This window comes from Lissotriton vulgaris, chromosome 7 (assembly GCF_964263255.1).
Source record: "Lissotriton vulgaris chromosome 7, aLisVul1.2, whole genome shotgun sequence".
Taxonomy (NCBI): Eukaryota; Metazoa; Chordata; class Amphibia; order Caudata; family Salamandridae; genus Lissotriton; species Lissotriton vulgaris.
Window position 1 is genome coordinate 230,303,818 of NC_141695.1, and position 22,320 is coordinate 230,326,137.

Below are 22,320 nucleotides of genomic sequence, written 5' to 3' on the forward strand. Positions count from 1 at the left end.
ATAATGCGCCCTTATTGCTGCTGTGGGCTTACTTATTAAAGAGATGATGCATACATATAATATCTAACTCCTGACTTTTATGTATCCTCAGATTTTATCTTTCTGGGAATATACCCATTTTAGAGGACATATTCTTGGTTCCATAGAAAGCCTATTCTTCCATTAGCTTGTTTTGCATATAAGAGGCTGCTATGAGCAGCAGCTCACTTCCTTTAGGTGTGGCACCATCAGGGGTTGGAATGTGTCGTGCATGGCTCAGTGTCAGAGTCGCTGGTTCATTTGAAATGACTATGTGTTCACGGTAGCGCTCGAGGAGGGGGTGATTCGTAGGAATTCCTGAAAGTACACATTGACATATGTTTGCTGGCCACCTTGAGTAAATGGGTGTGTGTCTGCTGCTGCAGTATGAAACTAAGCTTCTGCAAAGCATAAAAACACCTTCGCAAATACAGTGACCTGTGCTTACTTTGGCACACGTGCTGCTGACTGTGGGTGATTCTCTGTCATCCAAGGTGATTTCTGAAGGAGTGAGGCAGAGAGCACGGTAGCATTGGTGACCGAGGTTATATAGATTAGCGTGTCGCCCCCCTCTGCAGTCCAGTGAGAGGCAAACCCAGAACGGCGATGAAGCGTCACTAATCCATCAGGGCGTTTAGTGCTGCCCTCCTGAGCCGCTGTTCAGGCTTCTGCACATTGCTGTTTGTTTGTTGACCTTCTGGTTGGGCTCTAACATCACCCTACTTTGTTTGGCTTTCCACTCAGAAGAATTATGCCGAAGTGGAAAAGAGATCACTGGAACTCATTGAGACCGCTGTGTGCTGAGGGAGTTGCACTTTTTGCCTCTGCAAAAGGAGGGTGTACGCGAATCTCACGCATTAGATTTGGGCAGAAAGCCAAGTAACGATGCGAGTCAGTTGGCGAGCCCCAGGAGGCCAGGGTCCACCTTCACCCCGCCCCCCTCACCCCCCTCCTGCCGCCTGGATGGGGGGGGCGGAGGGGGCATGGCGACCCTCTTCTGCATGTGATTTCTCCCTTCCCGCCACAATTCCGCTCCTATTTACCCCTGCTTCCCTCAGGATGTCGCTATGGAGGGCAGAATGTGGACCGAGAGTGGGGGGGGGGGCAATGCAGGCGGGGTGAGGCGAGGGCTAGCAGTGCTGGTGCGCAGCCCCTGCCCGATCCGCCTGCACTTTTACTAACCAGCTTTCCAAGGTTTTAAAATTGGGCCCTGGTTCCTTACGGCATCAATCCTCCTAGTGAGGGAACATTACACCTCTAAAGATCTGGGGGCTTATTTATGAGCATCTGCATCACTTTTGCGCCGCCGGTGCGTCACTTTTTGTGACTCCCCAGTGGCGTAAAAATTTGCTTGTTGCACCACATTTACAAAGTGACGGATCTAGGTAGATGCGTCACTTTGTAAACTCCTGGGCCACATTATACCTGCGCCAGGTATAATGTTTGCAGGGGGGGGTTTCCCACGCAACTAAGCTTCGTAGAAGTGACGCAGTGAAATCTATATGATTTCACTGCGCCACTACTAGGACGCAAATTCGTCAATTTCTTATGCCTGCCTCATGGTAGGTGTAAGACTGAGGCAGGCACATTTCACATGGGACTTGCCCATGTGTAATGACCCACTGCTGGAGTTGCGGCACTTTTGTGACACACTCCAGCAATGCGTAATTTTTGCACCTACAGATACGTCAGAAATACTGACGTATCTGTTACACCTTGCGACATGATGCGTCATACTGTAAATATGACGCATCATTGGTGTCGCAAGGAGGGCACGATGAAAAGTGACGCATCGCTGTTTTCTTGCAGCGATGCATCACTTTTCACAAATGAGGCCCGGGTAGGGTTGTAACCCACCGAGTTATACAACTTCACCCGCTAATTTGTTGAATGCGTGGGTACAGGGTCGGACTGGGTCAGTAAATATACCTAGACTTCCAAAATACAAGCATTACCATAGCCAGTAGGTTTCGTCTTTTTATAAGAATTTAGCCATGCAGCACATTATCCTGGGAGCTACAACATCTACAGATGGAGTATTTCTCCATTCTGCGTCGAAAAATCCAATTAATAGTGGATCTCATCTGGCAGAAGATGCTAGTGGGTGCCCACCCTTACTAGCCACTTGGCACACTGTACTCTGTAGCACAGATGCACGCTGACGCCTCAGGTTTTAAACAAAGATGCAAACCTGCATGCCCCCAGCCGTCGCCACTGTGTATCTTCAATCAGTGGGGGTGGGAGGGGGGGGATTCAGAATGAAACATTTGCATAATCTGTGCCTAATGCCTTACACCTGCCTCTCCATTGTTCACTGAGCTTGCTGTGACCTTGCAGGGTGTCACTTTTCAGCTTGCTCTTGAAAAGGCTAAACTGAAAACTGATGATAAGTATCCATGCTATTAAGCCATCAAATCAAAGAACAATATGAAATATATAATATTTTGTAAAACATACTCGATTTGAACATGGTGTAAATTACTGTAAAGTGAAAGCATTGTCGGTTCCTGCATTGTTTGCTGCAAACCGTGGGAGGTGAATAAAAAGTACACTCAAGAACAAGTATTTGCAATGCAATAGGTCTCACATTTTTTTTTAGAGTTAGAGCTACAGGCGTTGTAATGGAAATGTTTGTTACTTATGGAGATGTTTGTTTTTAGCACCTTTAAGTGCCCTTAAGTAATGTCTCATGGCTACCAGATTGAAAGTGAACCATATGTTTGTTTACATGGTATTTTACCATGGACATCTTAAGAATTTTGGGGGCCCTTGGTCAAACGTATTTTGGGTGCCCATATTTGGATCAGGTTTGAATTTAGGTAACAATTCCAGCTCTTTCGCGCACTCTCGGGCCAGGTCACAGACAGTGCATGTACATCTAAGATTCATGGACACAGCAGCAGCTTACTAATATTACTGCAAATAATTGCTGTGAAATAAAATCTGTGACTTCCTCCTTTTTAGGTCTCACCTAGGCAGTGCACATGTGTTGCATAGGAGAGAGACCTAAAGCCATCGGCACAGCTTTGGGGGCAAAAACGTGCACGCGTTGCATTGCTTGCAACAGCAACACGTGCACGTCTGGCGATTTCCTTGCGGGAGCGCGTGGTGCCATATGGTTTCGCCATATGGTTGCATGCTCCTGCAAGGGACTTGCATAAGCCCCCTCCCCTGCTGCAGAAGCATGCTTGTTTTTTGTTTTCTTTTTAGTTTTATATAGCGCAAACTCGATCTAAGGTGTTTGAGCGCTTTTCAGAGCACCCGTTACGTTACCGAAGGACGCATTCATTAAGGCTTTGCTGTCTGTCTCTGTGCTCCCTATAAACAAACACTGCAAATTGGAGAGAGAAGTTTGGAAGAGGAGGTACTTCATGATTTTTATAGGGAAAGGATACCTTTACGAAACAAACTTTTGCCTTTGTACATAGTATTTGTGCCTGGTTAACAAAGAAATCCTTACCTAGGTAGGAGGTTAAGCTACTGATGCCTTCTTCCTTATAAATCTCACTCTGGCACTCTCAAAAGCTGGTAAGTACAGTTATGATTACATTTTCTAATGCTCACTTAACTGGGGACCTGGCAAACATACTTGACTGATAGAACAGTTCATACTTCACAGGGCACTTGCTGCTTAGATTAGGTCTGGGGAGCTGTAGGTGGCGTTAAGAGCGCATAGCCCAATGCACTTCTCTGTTTTTGCAAGGAATTTGCTGAAGTACTGTTCAAATCTTTCATTAATGGCTCATGAAAGCATTTTCCGGTTTTGTATGGCGCGCACCCACTCCACACCCCACCGCCCTCGCATAGACTACTTTCTCATTCTCAAAAGCCCTCCAACTATTTTGGGTAAAGGGGTGCTGGTCCAGTGCGCACAGAAGGTTTTATTTGCTCTGGGCTGTGCTGAAAGGCCCGATGCAGGCTGGAGGCGGACGAGGCAGGAGACTGTATTTGAGCACAAATCTAACATTTCTTCCCTAGACTGCTCTCCTTTGAAGCGCTGCCGGAGCTTCTGTGGCAAGGAGTCACACCGCTCCCCTTTCCTCGGCAAACAGACGAGGCCTGGTAACCTGGTAAGATTTAAGGATATCAACTTACTTTTGTGGACTTTGAGTGATAATTGAGTGCTTGGTGGAATTGTGGATTGTTTCTAGCCATCTTGGCTATATATGAGAGTCTTGGTAACAGACTCTTGCCCACCTTGAGCACCTGCTTGACTTGTATTACACTTGCTTACACACGCTGTGCGCTCCTGTATAACTGTTACCTTTGTGTTTTTTGCAGGCCTGGTAACCTCTCCGGCCTTCAGATCTATCAGGGAGCCGGATTTTCAGCGCCAAACTTGGACGGAGATGTCACATTTCTCCAGGAACCTCGGATTTTACACTCTATCGATGCTGTGCCCGCGAAGAAAAAACAGCTTTTAAGATTATTCATCCGTGGCTCGAGAACACCGAATACTGTTCCCACAAATAGCAGAAAATGTGCAACAAGCACAAGTGGTGTAATAACTATGCTCACCAGCAAGTTCCCAACCTTTTCACCAAATTATTTTAGATTAATATGTTCACTTTTTTCAAAGGTATTTGACAACAACCGCTGTGCAACTACAATCTCTTTCAAATATTGCTCACTCCATAGAGTTAAAGTGCAGAACAACTGAATTTTACACTTTTTCATTTTAAGGTATGTTCTGGGACAGTCTCAGAATATCTTGTGTTCTAAACAGAGGTGTTAGATGAATTGTAGCATAAATATATATTTTTATACATCTTACTGTATAGTTTGTGCAAGGTTTTTTGTGGATGCTGTACATCTAAGGATTTATTTATCAAGAAAGAAGTGATCAGCAGGGGCTTAACGAAGTCATTGAGTGGAACCGATTGGCTGTTTCACAATGCAAACTACTACCTTCCTGTTTTGAATCCCACGCCTTTGGTATCAGTGACGGTGCCTCTGTCAATGTCTCCCTACTCTGTCTTTCAATATTTTTTGTGGGAACAGATTGAAAATGATTTCCACTGTGGGACGTTATTGACAATGTCTCAATTAAGTTATATAACAAACAGCCGTAACACAATGCTATGGTGCTCCTTATTTAGTTCTTGAAGTTGAGCCTGAGATGTATATATACTTTTTGATGCGCATAATCTTAATGCACATATATTTGTGTCAGGAGCTGTACGAGCATTTTTTGTCATCCACATTGCCCTGTTTGACTAATAAAGTTGCTTTTATTTGAATTTATATTCCTATATGCAACTTGTCTCTTGACCATTTATCTATTCTAATAACGTAATAAGTGCAAGAATTCTTGTCTCCAGGTTTGAAGTTCTCTTATAGACAATATGTATGTTTTGCAGTTTTTGGTTTCTATTTATCCGATATGGGATGGAAAATGTTTTCTTTTAAAATACAGAACTTCCCCACTCTAAGATGGCCGCCGTGCACCACATGCCGGTGACGTCATCACATGGCCCCCTTTCGAACAGTTTTAAAAAGCGTAGAGGCGGCAGCAAGATGTAGGAGGAGACGCTGTGCTCCGTGAGGCCTCAGCCGGTGAGGAGTGGGGTGGCCGGAAATGTTTTAAGAGTCGATGCTCCTGGACGTGGTGGCATTGGTTTAGGGGTAATGTTTAAAGAGATATGATCAAAGATGGGGGTCGCAAAGTTGTGCATAATGCCCCAAGATTGAGAGCCTGGTTTTTACATTTAGAAAGAGTTGGTACAAGGTTTTACTACCTTTTTAGGTCTCGCACCTGCGATGCAGGGCGAAGCCCTGCTGTCGCAGGGCGAGCCTATTGTCGGCGGTTCTTCTTACAAGGACTAAAGAGGAGACAAGAGACTGGCACGCGCCGCCTGCCGTAATCAGATCAGGGTGCGCGCGAGTTCACCATCTCCTGTCTCCATTTTAGCTCCATGTAAGCAGGCACGCACAAGCGCACACACAGAGACACACACACCCACACACACGAGCACACATACACGCACGCGCACATAGAGACACTTGCCCCCCCAGCCGCCGTGTGCGCACACACACACACACACACAAGTGCACACACACACACACACACACACAAGCATAAAGAGACATCCCCCTCCCCCCTACAACTAAGCCCCACTCACCTCATCGGCCCTATCGGACTTCTTCAGCCTCCGCGGGGCTCTCCCTCGGGCATGGAAGCCCCGCGTCTCCACTGCTTCTCTGGCCAGGCACTCCCTGGGTGCGTGATTCAGAAAACGGAAGTCCGGCCCTATGACAGGTTTCGGTTTCAGGAATGCACGAGCACGTCTTTTTTTACACTGCAGCTGCTGTTGGTTGTTCTATAGACTGTATTCATGTGTACAAGTCACCGAATCGCTCAAATCCTGTTGCTGTGTTAATTTTGCTTACAGTGAAACCCTCTTCTCATAGATGTTTATAGGAAACACACTCTCCAGGATTACTACTGTATCATTTTAGAAAGTTACCCTGCCAAAAAAGATTTGTTCGGACACTGCATTCAGTCACTGGCCGGCCATCAATTTTAAATAGTTTCAATGAAATACTGATCGACTGCATAGTGGCAGTAGCTGAAATCACTTCGCTTCTAGGCGCACATACATATTCTTCGTTCTCTCAGTATGATCTCACATCTTGACTCACAGTCATGCTCATCCTTATGGCACCACTGAATTTAATGGAGCGTCAAACTCGGAAACCTTTCTGTTGAAAAGTTAACTTTCTATCAACAATACTTGTGGACTCCTGGACCCTGGTGAGAGTAGAGATGTGTGTGTGCACTGTGGTAGAAACCACCCCTCTTGGCACTGTGCTCTACTACTTCTATAGTGCTTTCCTATCACTTATGAGGCCACAATGCGCTTTCCGGGCAGTCCAGTAGACAAATAGTCTGCAGTTCATTGGGTAGAGTATAAATGATGGCGCTAACTCGTCAACATAAAACATTCCCCAATTAAATTATTATTTTTTTTTAAATGGGGGCCAGAGACCCGGGCTCCACTCTTGCGGCGGCGAACGTGCAACTGCGCTTAAAGCATGAAGTGTAGGATGTATGCAGCAACTAAATTAATTTCCATATAGGTGCTACATACGGTGAGATGACCGCTACACCACTATCCTGTCTACTTGAACGTGGATGAAAAAGAGCACCGCCCGAGCCGAAACACTATATATGCTATAGGAGCAGACGTCCAGCGCCCCCTGGAGTGACAGTGGTCTAGCGACCCCTGCGGTTGGCGCAGCGCTATATCAGGACAGGTCAGCGGCGCAGTGTTCGGCGGACGTCCAACTGTGAGCTCTGGGGACGGTTGACCTCCACGGCGCAACAGCCCTGGCAGAGTGACGGTTGAGCCCACCTCTCACCTCACGTGTCTACAGGTCGCGAGGGACTCTCCTCACAGGTAAACAGACCTCTGCATTGCTGTGTTATTTGTAGACATGTAGTATCATCTTCACCCCATTTTGGACAAGCAGAGGATCTGAAGGTGTAGATTCTCTTCAATTGTAATGGAGTGTAATAAGTGCGAAGCAAATATTGAATGTGAATCAACTTAAACTTGCCATCACTAGGAATATTTTATATCATGGAGCGGATTTTCTCAATTACTTGTTCTGAGATGTGTACATACAAATCTTCAGTCCCCCCCCTCCATCGCTATTGGAATGCAACACCAGCAACAATCTGTCCTATCCCAGAGTGCAGTATATTTGAAGGACCATATGCCGACCAGGGTTCTCCTCGACTATAACTTATATTTTTTTTGATGGGCTAGGTGCAGCTTGGAAATCAGTCCATATCTTTCGTATTGTATTTCTGATGATGGCGCTGAAATTATAATCCAATTTGGGTCTTTCAGTGTCCTCGTTGTCCAGGTCGCCGACACTGGTCCAAATTCTAAATGTGTTTTCATCTAATGTTCACGGATAGGGAGGTGTGTTTTAAATATTGTAATATAGCAGCAGCAGCAGCTCACTAATATTGCAAATAATCTCTGCGAGCGACCGACTGCAGGTTCTCATATGTGAGGTTCTGTTTTGATCTAAATGGAACTCTTTTTATGGATGTTGCATTCTGTTGAAAAGCAAAGTGCATTTCTCTGCAAAATGTCTGCAATAGACTTCCACACATCACCAGTATTAACCAGCATTTGCAATGCAATAGGTCTCGCATTTATGCAAGTTTGAGCTATTGATATTGCAAATGACAATTCCTTTTATTTATGTTTTGAAAACAAAAATAAAAGGCATTGTCATTTGCAATGTCAATAGCTCAAACTCACGTATATGCGAGACCTATTGCATTGCAAATGCTTCTACTTCCTGTTACTTCTTTTTTTTAGGCTGGTGGTGACCACTGAATGATGCATTTTTTAGTGGTAATTGGTTGAATGTTAGTATTCCATGACATTAGAATACATTAAGGGATAGCAAGACATTAAGCCTAGACTTATGTTCATGATTACACAGTTACATTGAGACTGTTGGTGCAACAATATGCAGTATGTGTGAGTACCAACATGTTTTTTGAAAAACTCTTACTTCCTTTTTGGGCATGGGTTTAGATTCACAAAACGACTGAATGGTCAATCACAAAGGAGGACTCACATGAGGAGTTTGTTACACTACAAGGTTACCTCACAAGCTGGTATGAGAGATATAAGCTGTTTGAGGGTAACTATCATGTTTTTAACTTCAGAATATGGATTTTTCAGAGGGTGAACAGTCGTGTTTTTAACATAGGGATTTCTGTACTTTTTCAATTGACAATCTACAAGAATGGTGTGTCCAACGCTGGTGCTGTGACGAAGTGTCTGGCTCTGAAGTATTTGCCAAAAGTTTTGTGGCAAAGAAACATGATGGCATTTGGATTTGGTCTGTAAGGATAGCAACCAGCATATTTTTTAATTTGACAGATCACACTCTGTAAACAATAAAGTAATTGTGAAAAAGGACGGTGTGTCTGCCAATTTTAATCACTTCTTATCACAACGTGGAGTGCGACTATTTATCACTCTACTGCACTAACACAGTTTATTTCTTTGTTTAGACACTTTTTCTTTGGGACAAAAATGACCGCCTATGTTGAGAACAGGGGGCCTATGTGGTAAGTACCTATCAGTTACCCTGTTGGTGGTGCCCCCATAAGGGGTCATTTTGTCCCCTCACCTTTTTTTCACACTAATTTCGGTGTATTGAATGGATTGAGAAGTCTGTAAACTAGTTTTCAGTCATCATCCACTTTCTTGAGGACTGTCTGTTGGAAAAAGGGTTTTTAGAAAATAAGGCAATTGGTGTTGTACACTACCATATATGAGGAGTTCTTAACTGAATACAAAATAGAAGCGATATGTACACTTCATTTTTAAATAATTTGCCTTAGAAATCGGGTTTTGTTTGTTTATGATTCACTCCCTTTTAGCCAATGGCATATTCTGCATCCCCCTAAAAAATCCAAAGAGCACCACACTTGCCTCCAGTTCTATCTTACTAAGCAACCCTACACTTAAGGCAGCAAATACCTATTCCAAAGATACCTATTCCAAAAAAATGTACAAGCATTGGGCAAGTAAAAACTTGTGGAGTCAGTCTGCTATCCCCTGCTGCTGCCAGGGGTAGCAGCGATCTTCCATTTCTAGATACATTCTATGGAGGGTCTTAGGACTGGAGTATGCCATCCAATGAGACACAAAAGGCATCCTCTTCATTCATAAAATCTTTATTTTGGTTTATAATACCATAAAAGATACAAACGTATAGTTCCTTATCATTAATGTTCGAAATAGAATTAGTACAAAAAGAATTCCGTAAACCAGATTCTAAGGAATCAATTTTCCTAAAATACAGTCCTATAAACACGAAAAAGATCAACAAGAAACAAAACTCACTATTAAAAATGGCTAAGATAAAAACTAAAGTGCAAGTGCAATTGTTTAAATAACCAACACTGGCCCACTCAAATGGGCACTCCTCCTACCCCTTCTAAATCAGCACGCAACTTAGGCGTGATCTTTGACGACCAGCTGTCAATGAAAAACCATGTGGTCAAAACCTCCTCCACCTGCATCACAATCATTAAGTGGTTGCGCAAGATCATCTGGATGCTGCCTGCGGACACCCAGAAAACTGTAGTCCAGGCCTTAATAACCTCTAGGCTGGACTACAGCAACATTCTTCTTCTGGGTGCCAGCAAAGAGGTGACTCGCAAATTGCAGACAGTCCAGAATATGGCAGCACGACTGCTCTGCAAACTCCCCAACACTTCTCCTATCTCTAATTCCCTCCGCTCACTACACTGGCTCCGTATCGAAAACCGCACGAAATTCAAGGCTCTCTGTTTCATGCACAAAATAAACACTGGCCGGGCCCCACCTTATCTGACATCCTTGGTTCACCACCATTGCCCCCCCGCACTCTGCGCTCATGTAGCCAATACCTTTTCTCAGTGCCCAGAATCAGAAAAGCCAGAATGGGAGGCCGCTCTTTTGCCTGGCTAGCCCCTTCACTATGGAATTCTCTTCCCCTTCAGTTACGAAAAGAGCCCAACTACCTTAGCTTTCGCAAACAGGTGAAAAATTGGTTATTCAACATGTAGCCTCCTCCCCTCTGACTTCCTCTCTTTATTAGTTGGTTTTAGCGCCGGGAAACCTTCGGGTAGCTGAGCGCTTTATAAACTTAAATATAATAATAATAATAATAATAACTATTGTTACAGTTGTTATTCTGTAAAGCCCAACATCTCTATTTTTTACATTGCGGGCCCTTTGAGCCTTATACATTAAGAGTAAGAATAATAAAACACCTTAAAAGTACTTAATACCAGACATTCTCTTATAATTTGCTGCTGTTAAGACATTGTTACCAAATTTCACAGTCGACTGCCACTCGGTTTCAGAGAATGTGCATTGTGTTACAAGAGTGATTGTATCTAAAAGACTTTCCCCAGCTACCTCTCTCCCTGATGTCACAGCAATCTGTACCATTATCCCACCCCCCTTAACTTCATCCTAAATAAAGCGGCCAGTACTGAAGAGGAGACTGCACTCAACTGAAGACAATATTTTTTTTAAAGATGTCTCATCCGCTGGAAACCAAAGAAAAAGAGCTTACATCTATCGCCAAACCTTTCTCTAAGATCTTGCCAGGTAATACACCTACCCTTCACCAAGAAATGTCCAACTTCTCTAAACCCATATTGAGTTCCAAATCATACATGGCTGTTCGTTATTTTTAGACAAAAACTTTGCACACAATTCAATTCAATTTCAATTTATTTTATTATTTTTTGGCTCTCAACGAGGGCCACATAAAATTCACAATACAAATTACATACAGAAGAAAAAATTCAGTGAACAAACACAAAACAAATTGCATCCATTGACAAATAGACAAGAATAAACAACGTCAGACCTCTCCATAATACATTAATAAATAGCTAAAAAACCTTTAAAAAAATTAAAAATATGGAAGCAAAACATTTCATTTGGAGGACAGTATAGAAATTGTAGAAAAATATTCACATTAGAAATGCCTAGTCGGAGACATATTGGTTGTAACCATTTAAGCCGTAATAGGCGGAGTGCAGGGCAAATCAACAAGACATGCGTACGATCCTGAATGCTCAAATTACAAAAGTTGCACATAGGAGAGGATCCATACCATTTGGATAAGAGTAGTTTAGGGGCAGTAAATCGTATCGTAAGAGAAACCATAATCTGCGAGCACCATGTGGCATATTCCATGTGGCATAGGGTAGGGCCAACTTCATAGAGTAAGAATTAAGGAGAAGGTCACAACCCCCTTTTTCTTGTATTATATTCTTATCTGTTTGAAAACAGAGTTCCCACGATGCCTGTTTTAGCAGGATTTTTAGCTGGGTCGTGAGTGAAGGAACCAAACACTTTTGTCTAACTTTAAAAGTGACACAGCTCTTCTAAAGTTCCTTACTATTCGTGAGAACTCTTTGAAGTTACCCAACAGTTCCCTTTTAAGGAGAGCTCTCATCGAACCCGGTTCAGCTCTAGCCAAGCAAGCCACCCATCTTACCAGGGCACATAATCCCTGAACCCAGCTGCTCCTAAGGCCAAAATCGAGCCTACATGCGGCCAAAGAGCACGCGGTGTTGAGGGTGGATAGGGATCTTAAGAGTTTCCCTTCAATTTTGTGACAGAAATCCCAGTGCTTCAGCTCTATGAGTTCTATGCCATATAATATCGTAGCAGGAATCTTTGCCCTATACACCTCAAGGAAACAGGCGAAGTGTCTTTTTCCGGTGGCGAGATAGAGGGAATTTAAACCTTTGCCATGAGCGAGGGCTTTACGTGAACTATGCTCGATATGGGGCCTCTCACTCAAATTGGCCGCAATTATTTTACCCAAAAAGGTATAGGATTTAACAACCTCTAATTTCTGGCCACCAATAAACCATCCAAAGTTTTCAGAGCAGCACTTCTTTTTCCCTGCAATACACATAATTTTACTTTTAGATGTATTAATCTTCATAAAATGAGAGTCAGCAAAAGCATGTAGAGCCTGCAGCCGATTAGCGAGACCTTTAGGTGTTAAATCTAGGACAAGAATATCATCGGCATACATCAAACAAGAGATAGGGGCCCCCCTCTACCACCGGAGCTATACCCACACAAGCTGTCAGGGAAGCAGGAAGGTCTACAGTGTACAAGGAAAACAATAATGGAGCCAGAAGACAGCCTTGTTTAAGGCCGTTCAAGGATGGGATTCGCTGCGAGAGTCCCCTTTCTCCACCTTGCAGAACACAGCACCAAGTATCCGTATGGAGAGCACGTACAAGATCCAATAAATAAGATGGTAAACCAAGGGCTGCTAATTTTCTCCACAGCGTTCGACGATCAACTTTATCGAATGCTGTGGAGAAATCAATAAAAGCAGCGAACACCACCCCCCCTCTCACATGTGTGTATTTATCAGAAATCACATGTAGGGCGGTGAGATTATCTAATGTACCGTGCCCCCTACGGAATCCAGTTTGTTCAAATGGTAAGATATTATTCTCCTCGATCCAATCGTTAAGTAATATTAGGATACATTTAGCAAAGACCTTTCCGATTGAGTCGAGGAGGGCTATCAGACGGTAGTTCATGGGGTTATCCCTAGCTCCCTTCTTAAAAATAGGGATCAATATACTTCCCCTCCAAGAAACAGGGACCGTTTTAGTAACAAAGCAGGATTTAAACAATGGGTAAAGGATCTCACTCCATAGTAAGGGTTCCTGCTTCAGAACCGTCATAGGAAGTTCGTCAGGTCCCATTGCGCCGGAGGAACGCATGTTCTTTATGGCCATTTCTATTGTTTTCTCTGTAGGAAAATTAATCGGACCCTCAGGTGTTAGATCAGGGTCACTATCTGCAGAAGATGTGTCATTCCCTGCATACAGCTTCTGAATGTAAGAAGACCATACTTCTTCAGATACGGGGATGGGGAGAGGGCTCGTTCTAGTACCACATCCCTTACCAACTATGGACCAAAATTCTCTAGCCTTGCCATGCGCAACTGCTTCCCGCAAATTTATCCACACTGAATCTTCCTTCTCCTTTTTTAGTTTCGCTTTTAATCTAGTTCTTCTTTTCAACCTCGATATTTCTTTTGCTAGTTCACCAGATCTACCTAAAAATTGCTCTCGCACTAATTTATTTATATCCTTATTCAGGATACGCAATGCACTAGGAAAAACTACCTTTTTCCTAGAACAACTAACCTTATTCACTTCCAAGATGATCTTCCTCATAAATTTTTCAAAGTTAACAATTTCGGAACCATGCCAGTCGTTTAATTCTAATATAGTTTTGCATAGAATATCATGCACACCTATAATGGCAGTTGGATTCCAAAAACATCTACCCGAAGATCCATGAAAATTAACATCGTTATTATTGAGGGACCAAGACTCAGTGGGGGAGGTTTTAAAGAAATAGTTATAGTGATTATGCTGTGATCACTCAAGGATGTAGGGGATACCGTAAGATCCTGAATGCATGGGAAAATGTCATAATCTGAGATTACATAGTCAAGAATTGAGGCACTAAAAGGGGACCTGTGAGTGAATTTCGCGGGCACATCAGAGGGAAATCTCCCATTTAAAATGAGCCCCTCAACTGCCGATAATTCTTCCAGCAGAATCTTCCCTCTTTTATTAGTTACTATTTTATCTGGAAAGAGGGATTGTGGAATAAAATAGGCCTCTTCTTTGGGTTTATTTCTAAATAGATTTAAACTAGCATTACTAGGATAACTTCAGGTTGGGAATAAACATTTTTAATCTGTCCAATATACTGAAATACATGCTTCAATAAAATGTTAAAACGCTCTTCGGGAGGAATGTACACATTATTAATTACGAAAGCAGACTTATTTGGAGAGCAAGGGAGATTTGCTATTGTTATAGCTTGAAAGAGATTACTTTGGTCAATATAATGAGAGAATCTCCAGTGCAGTTTATTAGATAACAAGCAAGCAATTCCCCCTTTGGCATGACCTTTCTTGGAGGGGGCAGCCGGCGCTTCCAACACATAGTAATCCTTCCCTGCATAAATATTATTAGTACACCATGTTTCTTGGATGCAAATCCCATTTGCTCCCAGCGAGAATAGAAACTCTAGTTTCTCTGGACTACTATGTATCCCAGCTGCATTCCAAGAGATAATTTTCAGTTTATTGTTAAAGATGGTGGAATAATTTGGGGTTATCTGTGCTCTTATTTGATAGGGCAATAGGCAGCCAATTCCACCGATGATTATCCTCTGATGGAAGCGAGTTTTGGATTAGTGGAGGGGGCAATACCTGGGAAACCGAACGTTTCCCCTTAGAGACCCAAATTTTTAAATCTTTAAATGGAGAAAGAGCCCCATCTTGCTTATCACCCTTTTGGGCCATCCTATGGGGATGAGTGGTATTACCTAAACTAAAAATAGGCAGAACGTCAATACCTCTGCATTGGAAATTCTCCGCTTGCTGTAATATAAGATTTACAATAATTTTAGAATAAAATTTGACCCTTATACGTGACACACTATCTCCACCTAACAAAGAAACTAACTCAATGTCACTTGATTGAATAAGGTGAAGACTTTCCAAGTCACTGAAACATTTAAGCAGCCATGATCTATTTAAGGGCAAATCTGCATCAAATAAAGGCAAGAAGTCCAAAACCAAAGTGTCCACATAAGACATTGATATTTTTGCCTGGGAAGAAAGGTGTGGGCGTACGCCAACCCCATCTGTAGGAGAAAAAGAAGAAGCCAAAGGGTTGAGAGCCCCGAGTTCGACCGGGATAGAGCTCCTTATCTCTACCATTGGAGGGGCAATCAACCCATGTCCACCATTCTGAGGTAGGTCCTCCACAGTCATAGGAAGAGTATTACAAATGATCTCTGGACCACAATATGGGCGGCAGGATTCACTAGCCAAATTTGTGGTCACCGGGTTAGAGTCAGCGACATTATCTTCATTATCAGTTAAAACAATTGGATCTTGGAAGATTATCCGCCTTTGTCTTTTCTTCCTATGTTTGCCCACAGGTTTCCTTTTTTTCCCTTTATTATTTCTATGTTTGCCGCTTTTTTCCTTTATCTCTTGATCATCATCATGTTGCCCTTTTTTTTCAGGGATGAATATTGGGAATAATTCTTGTGTCACTTTTAAAACTGAAACAGACAGATTTTCTTCCTCTATTTCAAGATCTGAATTCTTTACGCAGTTAGTCGCCGCAGTGACTGGCAGGACCGTGGCATTGTTTTCTTGAACTATTACTGAAGGCTTTCTACCAGAGTTCTCTGCAGGCGCATTTACATTCCCCATTGCCAAGCTAATATCGGCCGCGGGGGGGGGGGGGACTCCTCATTTCAGGAGCCTTTTGCAGCAACGAATTCAATATTTGAGTGACAGAATCCAAGATGCAATCAGAGCTGCCCATGAATTTGCCCAAACGAAGTAATATAGAGGCTAGCAAATGTTCCAGGGCAATCAGAGATTCCGATATAGGTTTTTCGCCAGCAGCAGCAGAAGGACAAATTCCAGATAGATTGCACTCAGGGCTCTTGGAGACATTTAGCAACGCTGACATATCCGGCACATTTATAGAGGGAGTACTGCTATATAACAATAACCCAGATGGAGTGGCACCCACTAATGGCTTAATGGCTTCTAGAGATTTCAAACTACCTGCATCCAAGTAGCGGCCACAGAGTTCTAGGTCAATGGATGACAATGAGGAATCTCCTCCTGACCGAACATAAGGAGTAGAGGCTTGTGGAGTTGGTGAATTGTTAGCTTGATATCCCTCCATAGTTTGAACGTGGAGCTTAGTATCACCATCAGCTTCGGAATGTACAAGGCAGGTCCTCGCAGTGGTTTCTATTTGGAATGGGTCTGTCATCAAGGAGAGGGGGACCGAATTATCAACCAATTGTGTCGGCCCCACCTGTGTAACTGAAAGTAGGCCTTCATTTTCAACAACAGGTAATTTCTTATCCACTGGTTTTTCCCACAGTTCAAAAAGCTGACATTGTCCCTTTAGTAAAGGATTATTCACTGATTTATTTCTTAGGGGGTTGGATTTTGTTTTGGCACAGGTCCTTCCCCCTACTAATCTCCCAGAGCGAAGTTTCTTTGTCATCCTCTCCAATAATTTTACAAAGGATGTCGTTTATAGAAGATGTACTTCCACAAAGAGTGTGATTAAAAATATGAATAGACCGTAAAATAAATTTGATAATGGAGGAAAGTTTGAGGTTGCCCTCCAGTCAGTGTCAATGGAGCAGAAACTGTTATTTAACTTCACGAGGCGGCACTTCGTTTTAAACACAACACGTATATTTATGAGCAAATATAAATAACCGGGCCCAGCCCAGTCTACCTCAGTCACCGAGGGCCACAGAGGGCCAGCCCTTTGCCCGGACTTAGCCCGGCGCCGCCCGTGCGCGTCCCGCGATGCGCGGTCTTGCAGCGCAATTAAAGCCAGGTGAGGGGGGCATGGCAGGGAGGTGCTCCAGGCCCAGATGGCTTGTGGGCTTTGATGTTTCCTGGTCTCCCTGTCCGCCTACCAGCCCAGATTCACAAGTGTTTCCCGCGTAGCGGGAAACGTGAGCAGTAGAGTTTAAGCACTGCCAAATAGCGCTTTCAGATGAGCAGCGTTTTACAATGACAGCAGCGTCCTTCCAGCGACGAGAGTTCTCTTTTAACACAGAGCAAACAGCCAACTCCGGATCAGCAGCAGCTATCTGCCTATAAGCTGCAAATATTCGTACCCTGCAGACTGAGTGCTCGAGAAATAAAATTCTTGAAGACTCGCACAATATTCCTGCAGTGTTTCATATCTCATTTTTTGGGGAAGTTTGGCCGTCTTGACAAGTACTGGGAGCTGGGATCTAGCCCACAGATACATCAAAGTCATGGTTTGCGAGTCCTTAATAGCGAATTTTAAGGAATCGCTATTAAAGACTCGCAAAACGGGATGCATGTTGAAATCGCAATATTTCTAGCGATTTCTACTGCTTCCCTATTTGCGATTTGCTAATTGCTAATCCCAAATAAGGAATGGCTTTCCCATTCATTCCTATGGGCCTAAAGGCCCATAGGAATGAACGGGGAGTTATTCCTTATTTGCGATTAGCAATTAGCGAATCGCAAATAGGGAAGCAAAATTCAAGGGTGCCAGGGTGTCCAAAGGACACCCTGTTGCACCTCTGAAATGGTAATGGACACTGGTGTTGCGCGCACACATGTGCCAAGGACATGTGTGTGTGTAACATACAACTTAGTTTTTGCTATTTACCACGTAGTTAGACTTCGCTGTAAATAGCGGCCCCAGATTGCGAATTCGCAATTTTGAAATGGTTCATGCATTGCATTTAAGGAATCTCAAATTGAGATTCCTTAAATGCAAATAATCGCAATGTAGTGATTTCTAAAAGTGCGATTTTTGCATTTGGGATGATGCATCCCAAATGCAAAAATACCGCTCGCAAAGGTCCAGATTCTGAGAATCTGGCCCTTTGCGGACGGATTTTGGTTTGATGAATCTGGCTGTAGCTTCCTTCACCACCTTTAAAAAAAAAAAAACAGTCCAGCAACCCCTTACCGAATGTTGTTCGAACTAGTATATCAATAGGAGAGGTTTCATAATAGAGGAGTTCTTGGGACAATGCCAGTTCTCCCTGGCCTTTGTCTAGTTGAAGATATCTCGAGACCTTCTTGTTCGAAATGAAACATCGAAAAAGTATTTCTCAATTCTTTAAAATAGGCCACATTAATTTAAATCAAAACATTAGTCAAAAGAAATATCAACAATGGTAAAATTTACATTTTCATAAGAGCTTCTCGCCATATTAGTGTAAGAGGAAGAAGTGTCCACCTGTCCAATAGATCCTTGATCTTTTTCATCATCCTCACATAATTCAACTGGTAAAGCTCTGTAAAACAATTTGTGACAGAAATCTCTAAATATCGAATTGGAATGAAAGATAAGCCCTGCTGCTGAAGATTCAGAAGAAGAATTTTTAGAGAGGTGTTCAATAAAAGTAGTTTTGTTTTATTTTGGTTCACTTTATATTCACCAATCGATTGGAACTGCTCAAATTCCCTCAATGTTGTTTTAATATTTTGTTCTTCTGGCCTTATGTATAAAAGTATGTTATCTGTAAATAGTTTTACCTTAGATATTCCCACTACTGGAGCTTCTCTACCTGGATGGGCCCTGATCCTGACTGCCAGGGGTTCAATAAAAAAGGTAAATAACACGGGGAACAGAGAACACCACACCTGCACAGTTCCCCTATTCATATCAAACATCTCTGCTAGATTTGAAAATATAAACACCATTGCCTGAGCCCCTTGATATAGGCTGTGGAGTATAATGATGAATTGAGCAAGAAAGCCAAACTTCCCAAAGCTGTAGAAAAGAGCTTCCAAATTTACTAGGTCGAATGCTTTCTCTGCTTCAACCATCATTATAAGTGTGGGCGTCTGATTAATGCCAAAAAATCTAAGACACGGACTAAAAAACAGTATTAGACAACATCAGCCTGCCATTCACAAACCCTGCCTGATCTTTAGGAAATACTGTCTGGGCTGCTAGACTAATACGATTTGCCCAAATTTTCATTACAATTTGTCATCTGAAGACTTTCTCCATTCCTTATAAAACTTACACTTGTTGATTCCTTGAAAATTGATGGGACCTCTCCCACTTCTTTTATAAAGTTGAAAAGCTCCATTGGAAAAGCTGCTAGTTCGGTAGAAAATGCTTAAAAAAACTGTGACAGTAGGCGATCATTGCCACATGCCTTCCCACCAGGCAATGACGCCACGGTCTGATGAATTTCAAATACTGTTATATCTGCTAATAGTCTCTCTACCTCTACATTTGTCAATTGTGGCATTCTTATAGACTGAAAGTAATGATGTAATTACTTTCCTTGAGGCCATATATTTAGTAGTATACAAATGATTATAATGCTGTAAAAAGAGTATAGACACCTTGTCCTTTCCAGAGACCAAGACCCCTGTCTCGGGCTCCTGAAGCTCGGTAATCCATGCGACCTCCTGCTTAACCCAGGTTGACCAACCAAGGAACTTCCCTACCATCTGGCTTTTTCTCATACACCAGCTGGTGGAAAAATCACAAGCTATTGATTGCCCCTAAAATGAAGAATTCCCTTAGCTCAAGCTTAGCTTCGGCCAACTGTGTTTCCGCTAACACTTGTGACTCCACAGACTAGTCTTCTTCTGCAAAGCTGCACCTACTGCAGATGGAGTTCTGCTGCACATGTCACCCACTTTTGAGATTATGAAGCCATAAATGCACCGTCTGACCCTATATTTTTGGCTTGAAAGCTCCCCAAATTGAAAATAATGAAGAAATACCCTTATTTAGCTCAAAAGAACTCTGCGATATATATCTTTATACTTGCTACCCACTCCTGATAGGAGAGAAGGAGATGATGGATCTGCTTCTTGGACCTCTCCAGTTCTATTTAGATACTAACCAGTGAGTGGCCGGAAAATGATTTAGCCCAAATTCCTGAAGCCACACATTTAGAGAACGGGAAATAAGAAAATAATCTATAGGAGAAGCAGGCTAAAAACAATGAGAAAAACAAGTATACCGTGAGAGTCCTGGTAGAGCACTATGCCATAGATCTGTTAGTTGATAATCTTGCTACATCACCTCTAACACCTTTTCAGTACTCAGCATCAACTGTTCTTTTCTTTTTCTTTGAGGTATCCCATATTAAATTGTGGATGAAGTTAAAATCCCGCCCTATGATTATAGGACCCACTGCTCCCATGGCCATGTTGCTTGAATAATTGCATGAGGGTTATCCACCATCGGGGCATAATAGTTCACAGATTTAAGAGCGTTACCATTACCTCTTACTGTAATCCAGATCTATCTATATTGGGATCTCTACACACTCGGGCAACTTCCCAATCCACCCCTTGCCCTAGATAAATCACCCCGCCTTACCAGGAATTCTGAAAAATCAAAATATGCCTTGAAGTAATATTTCAGGGGAAAAAGCTTGGGCAAATTATGTTTAAGGTGAGTCTACTGAAAAAAGAAAACTTGTGGGGGAAAAAAGGTATCCACCTGATCAAACCTCCATACATTTCCTTATTGGACATTTCATTCATATTGCACAATATCATTCAAACTTTAACACCCATAAATCTTACAGCAAGCTTTTATTTGAACCCTCTTTCTAAAAAGATTTCTATGAATTAAATTTGCCCCTGTGATTCTTTTAATTTTTTACTATATGTGCTCTCCACACCCAAAACACCTCCCACCAGCCAAAATACCTTGGGGCTCTCCCAAACCCCCGCCCTAGCGAGAGGGGAATGGCCCACAATACACCCTTCCTTGGTGCCATGGTGCTGCACCTCAGCTGAAAATAAACATCTGTTTCTCTTTTCCTATTCAAATCTCATAGCTACATGTTTAGTTGGAGATCTTTTTTACTGAACCCTATGCTTCGTCTATATTGGCAAACATGTTAAAAAGGCCTTTAACCAGTACCCTTAATTTAGACTATTGAGCAATTGCTGCCTGCGCACCCTTCACTTTAAACAAGTGCAGCAACTTTATGAATCCCTTCCTAAGGCATGCTGCCACCACCGATATGTCAGAGAAAATACAACAGCAAGGTACTTCATCAGTTGAGAATTATTTCTTTTTAATGGCTCTGGCCAGAATACATTCTTTTATATGAAAGTCTGCAAAATATACAAACATTTTATGTGGCAGTTTAGAGTTTGGCGCTTGTGTGATTGTCAGATCCCCTGAATGTTCAAGTAAAAGTTTCATCTTAATATATGTATTGACCAATTGAAGGACCTGCACACCTTCACAGCCCTCTGGAACTCCTACCAGGCACATATTAGGGGGGCTTGAATGGTTTTCCAGCTCGTCGATTTTTCTCTCAAGTGAAGATTTTTCCTTCCTTACTAGGTTGACATGTTCCTGCATAACATTCTGCTGGTTCTCAAGCTGCGAGATTGTTGATTCAGCCTGCTATATTCTTCAGAAAGCTATCCACTGCTTCTTCAATTTTAGATAACCATAGATGCAAATATGCTATTTCCAATGCTTGTGCTGATTCTACTTCTCTAATTTCATCCAGAATAAGGCTTAGCATTGTCTTCATATCCCACTGTATGATAGCCTCCTTTCCTTGCTGCTGATTCTAGAGATGCTTCCAGAGACTGTTCATGCTGACCCTTATCTAATATACCTGCCAAGGATAAAGACTGAGACGGTGTTGGCACTGATGATTGAGCATATGAGGATTGCTGAGTATCCCTGTCCTGCAACAGTGCTGTCTGCTTTGAACTTAATATAGAAGTCTGCATACTTGCAGGAAACTCTATTCAGGTGTGAAATAAAGGCCCCTGAAATTCAAGCAGTGTTGCTTTTCCTTTAATGAAGAGCGGGTATTCTTTTGACTTTCATTGAGTCGAGCTAGTGCTTTCTTCATTACTATCCATCTGGAGTAGATTTATTTTGCCTTCATTCTCCTCTTTGTTTCCTTCTCTCTGTGTCCTTATCTTCCTCTGCCCTGCTGCTATTGATGCAGCAATTTAGGGTTTCCCCCTTGTGAGGAAAACCACCCCAGCGCCCCTTCAACTTTTCAGAACAAACATAAAATGTTGCAAAGCGCGGCCGCTAGACTGCATGGAAATCAAGAGACTGCAATGGTTACCTGTTAGGAATCGGGTGCATTTTTAAATCTCTCTGCCCATTTACAATGTCCTACAAGGAACAGGACCTGC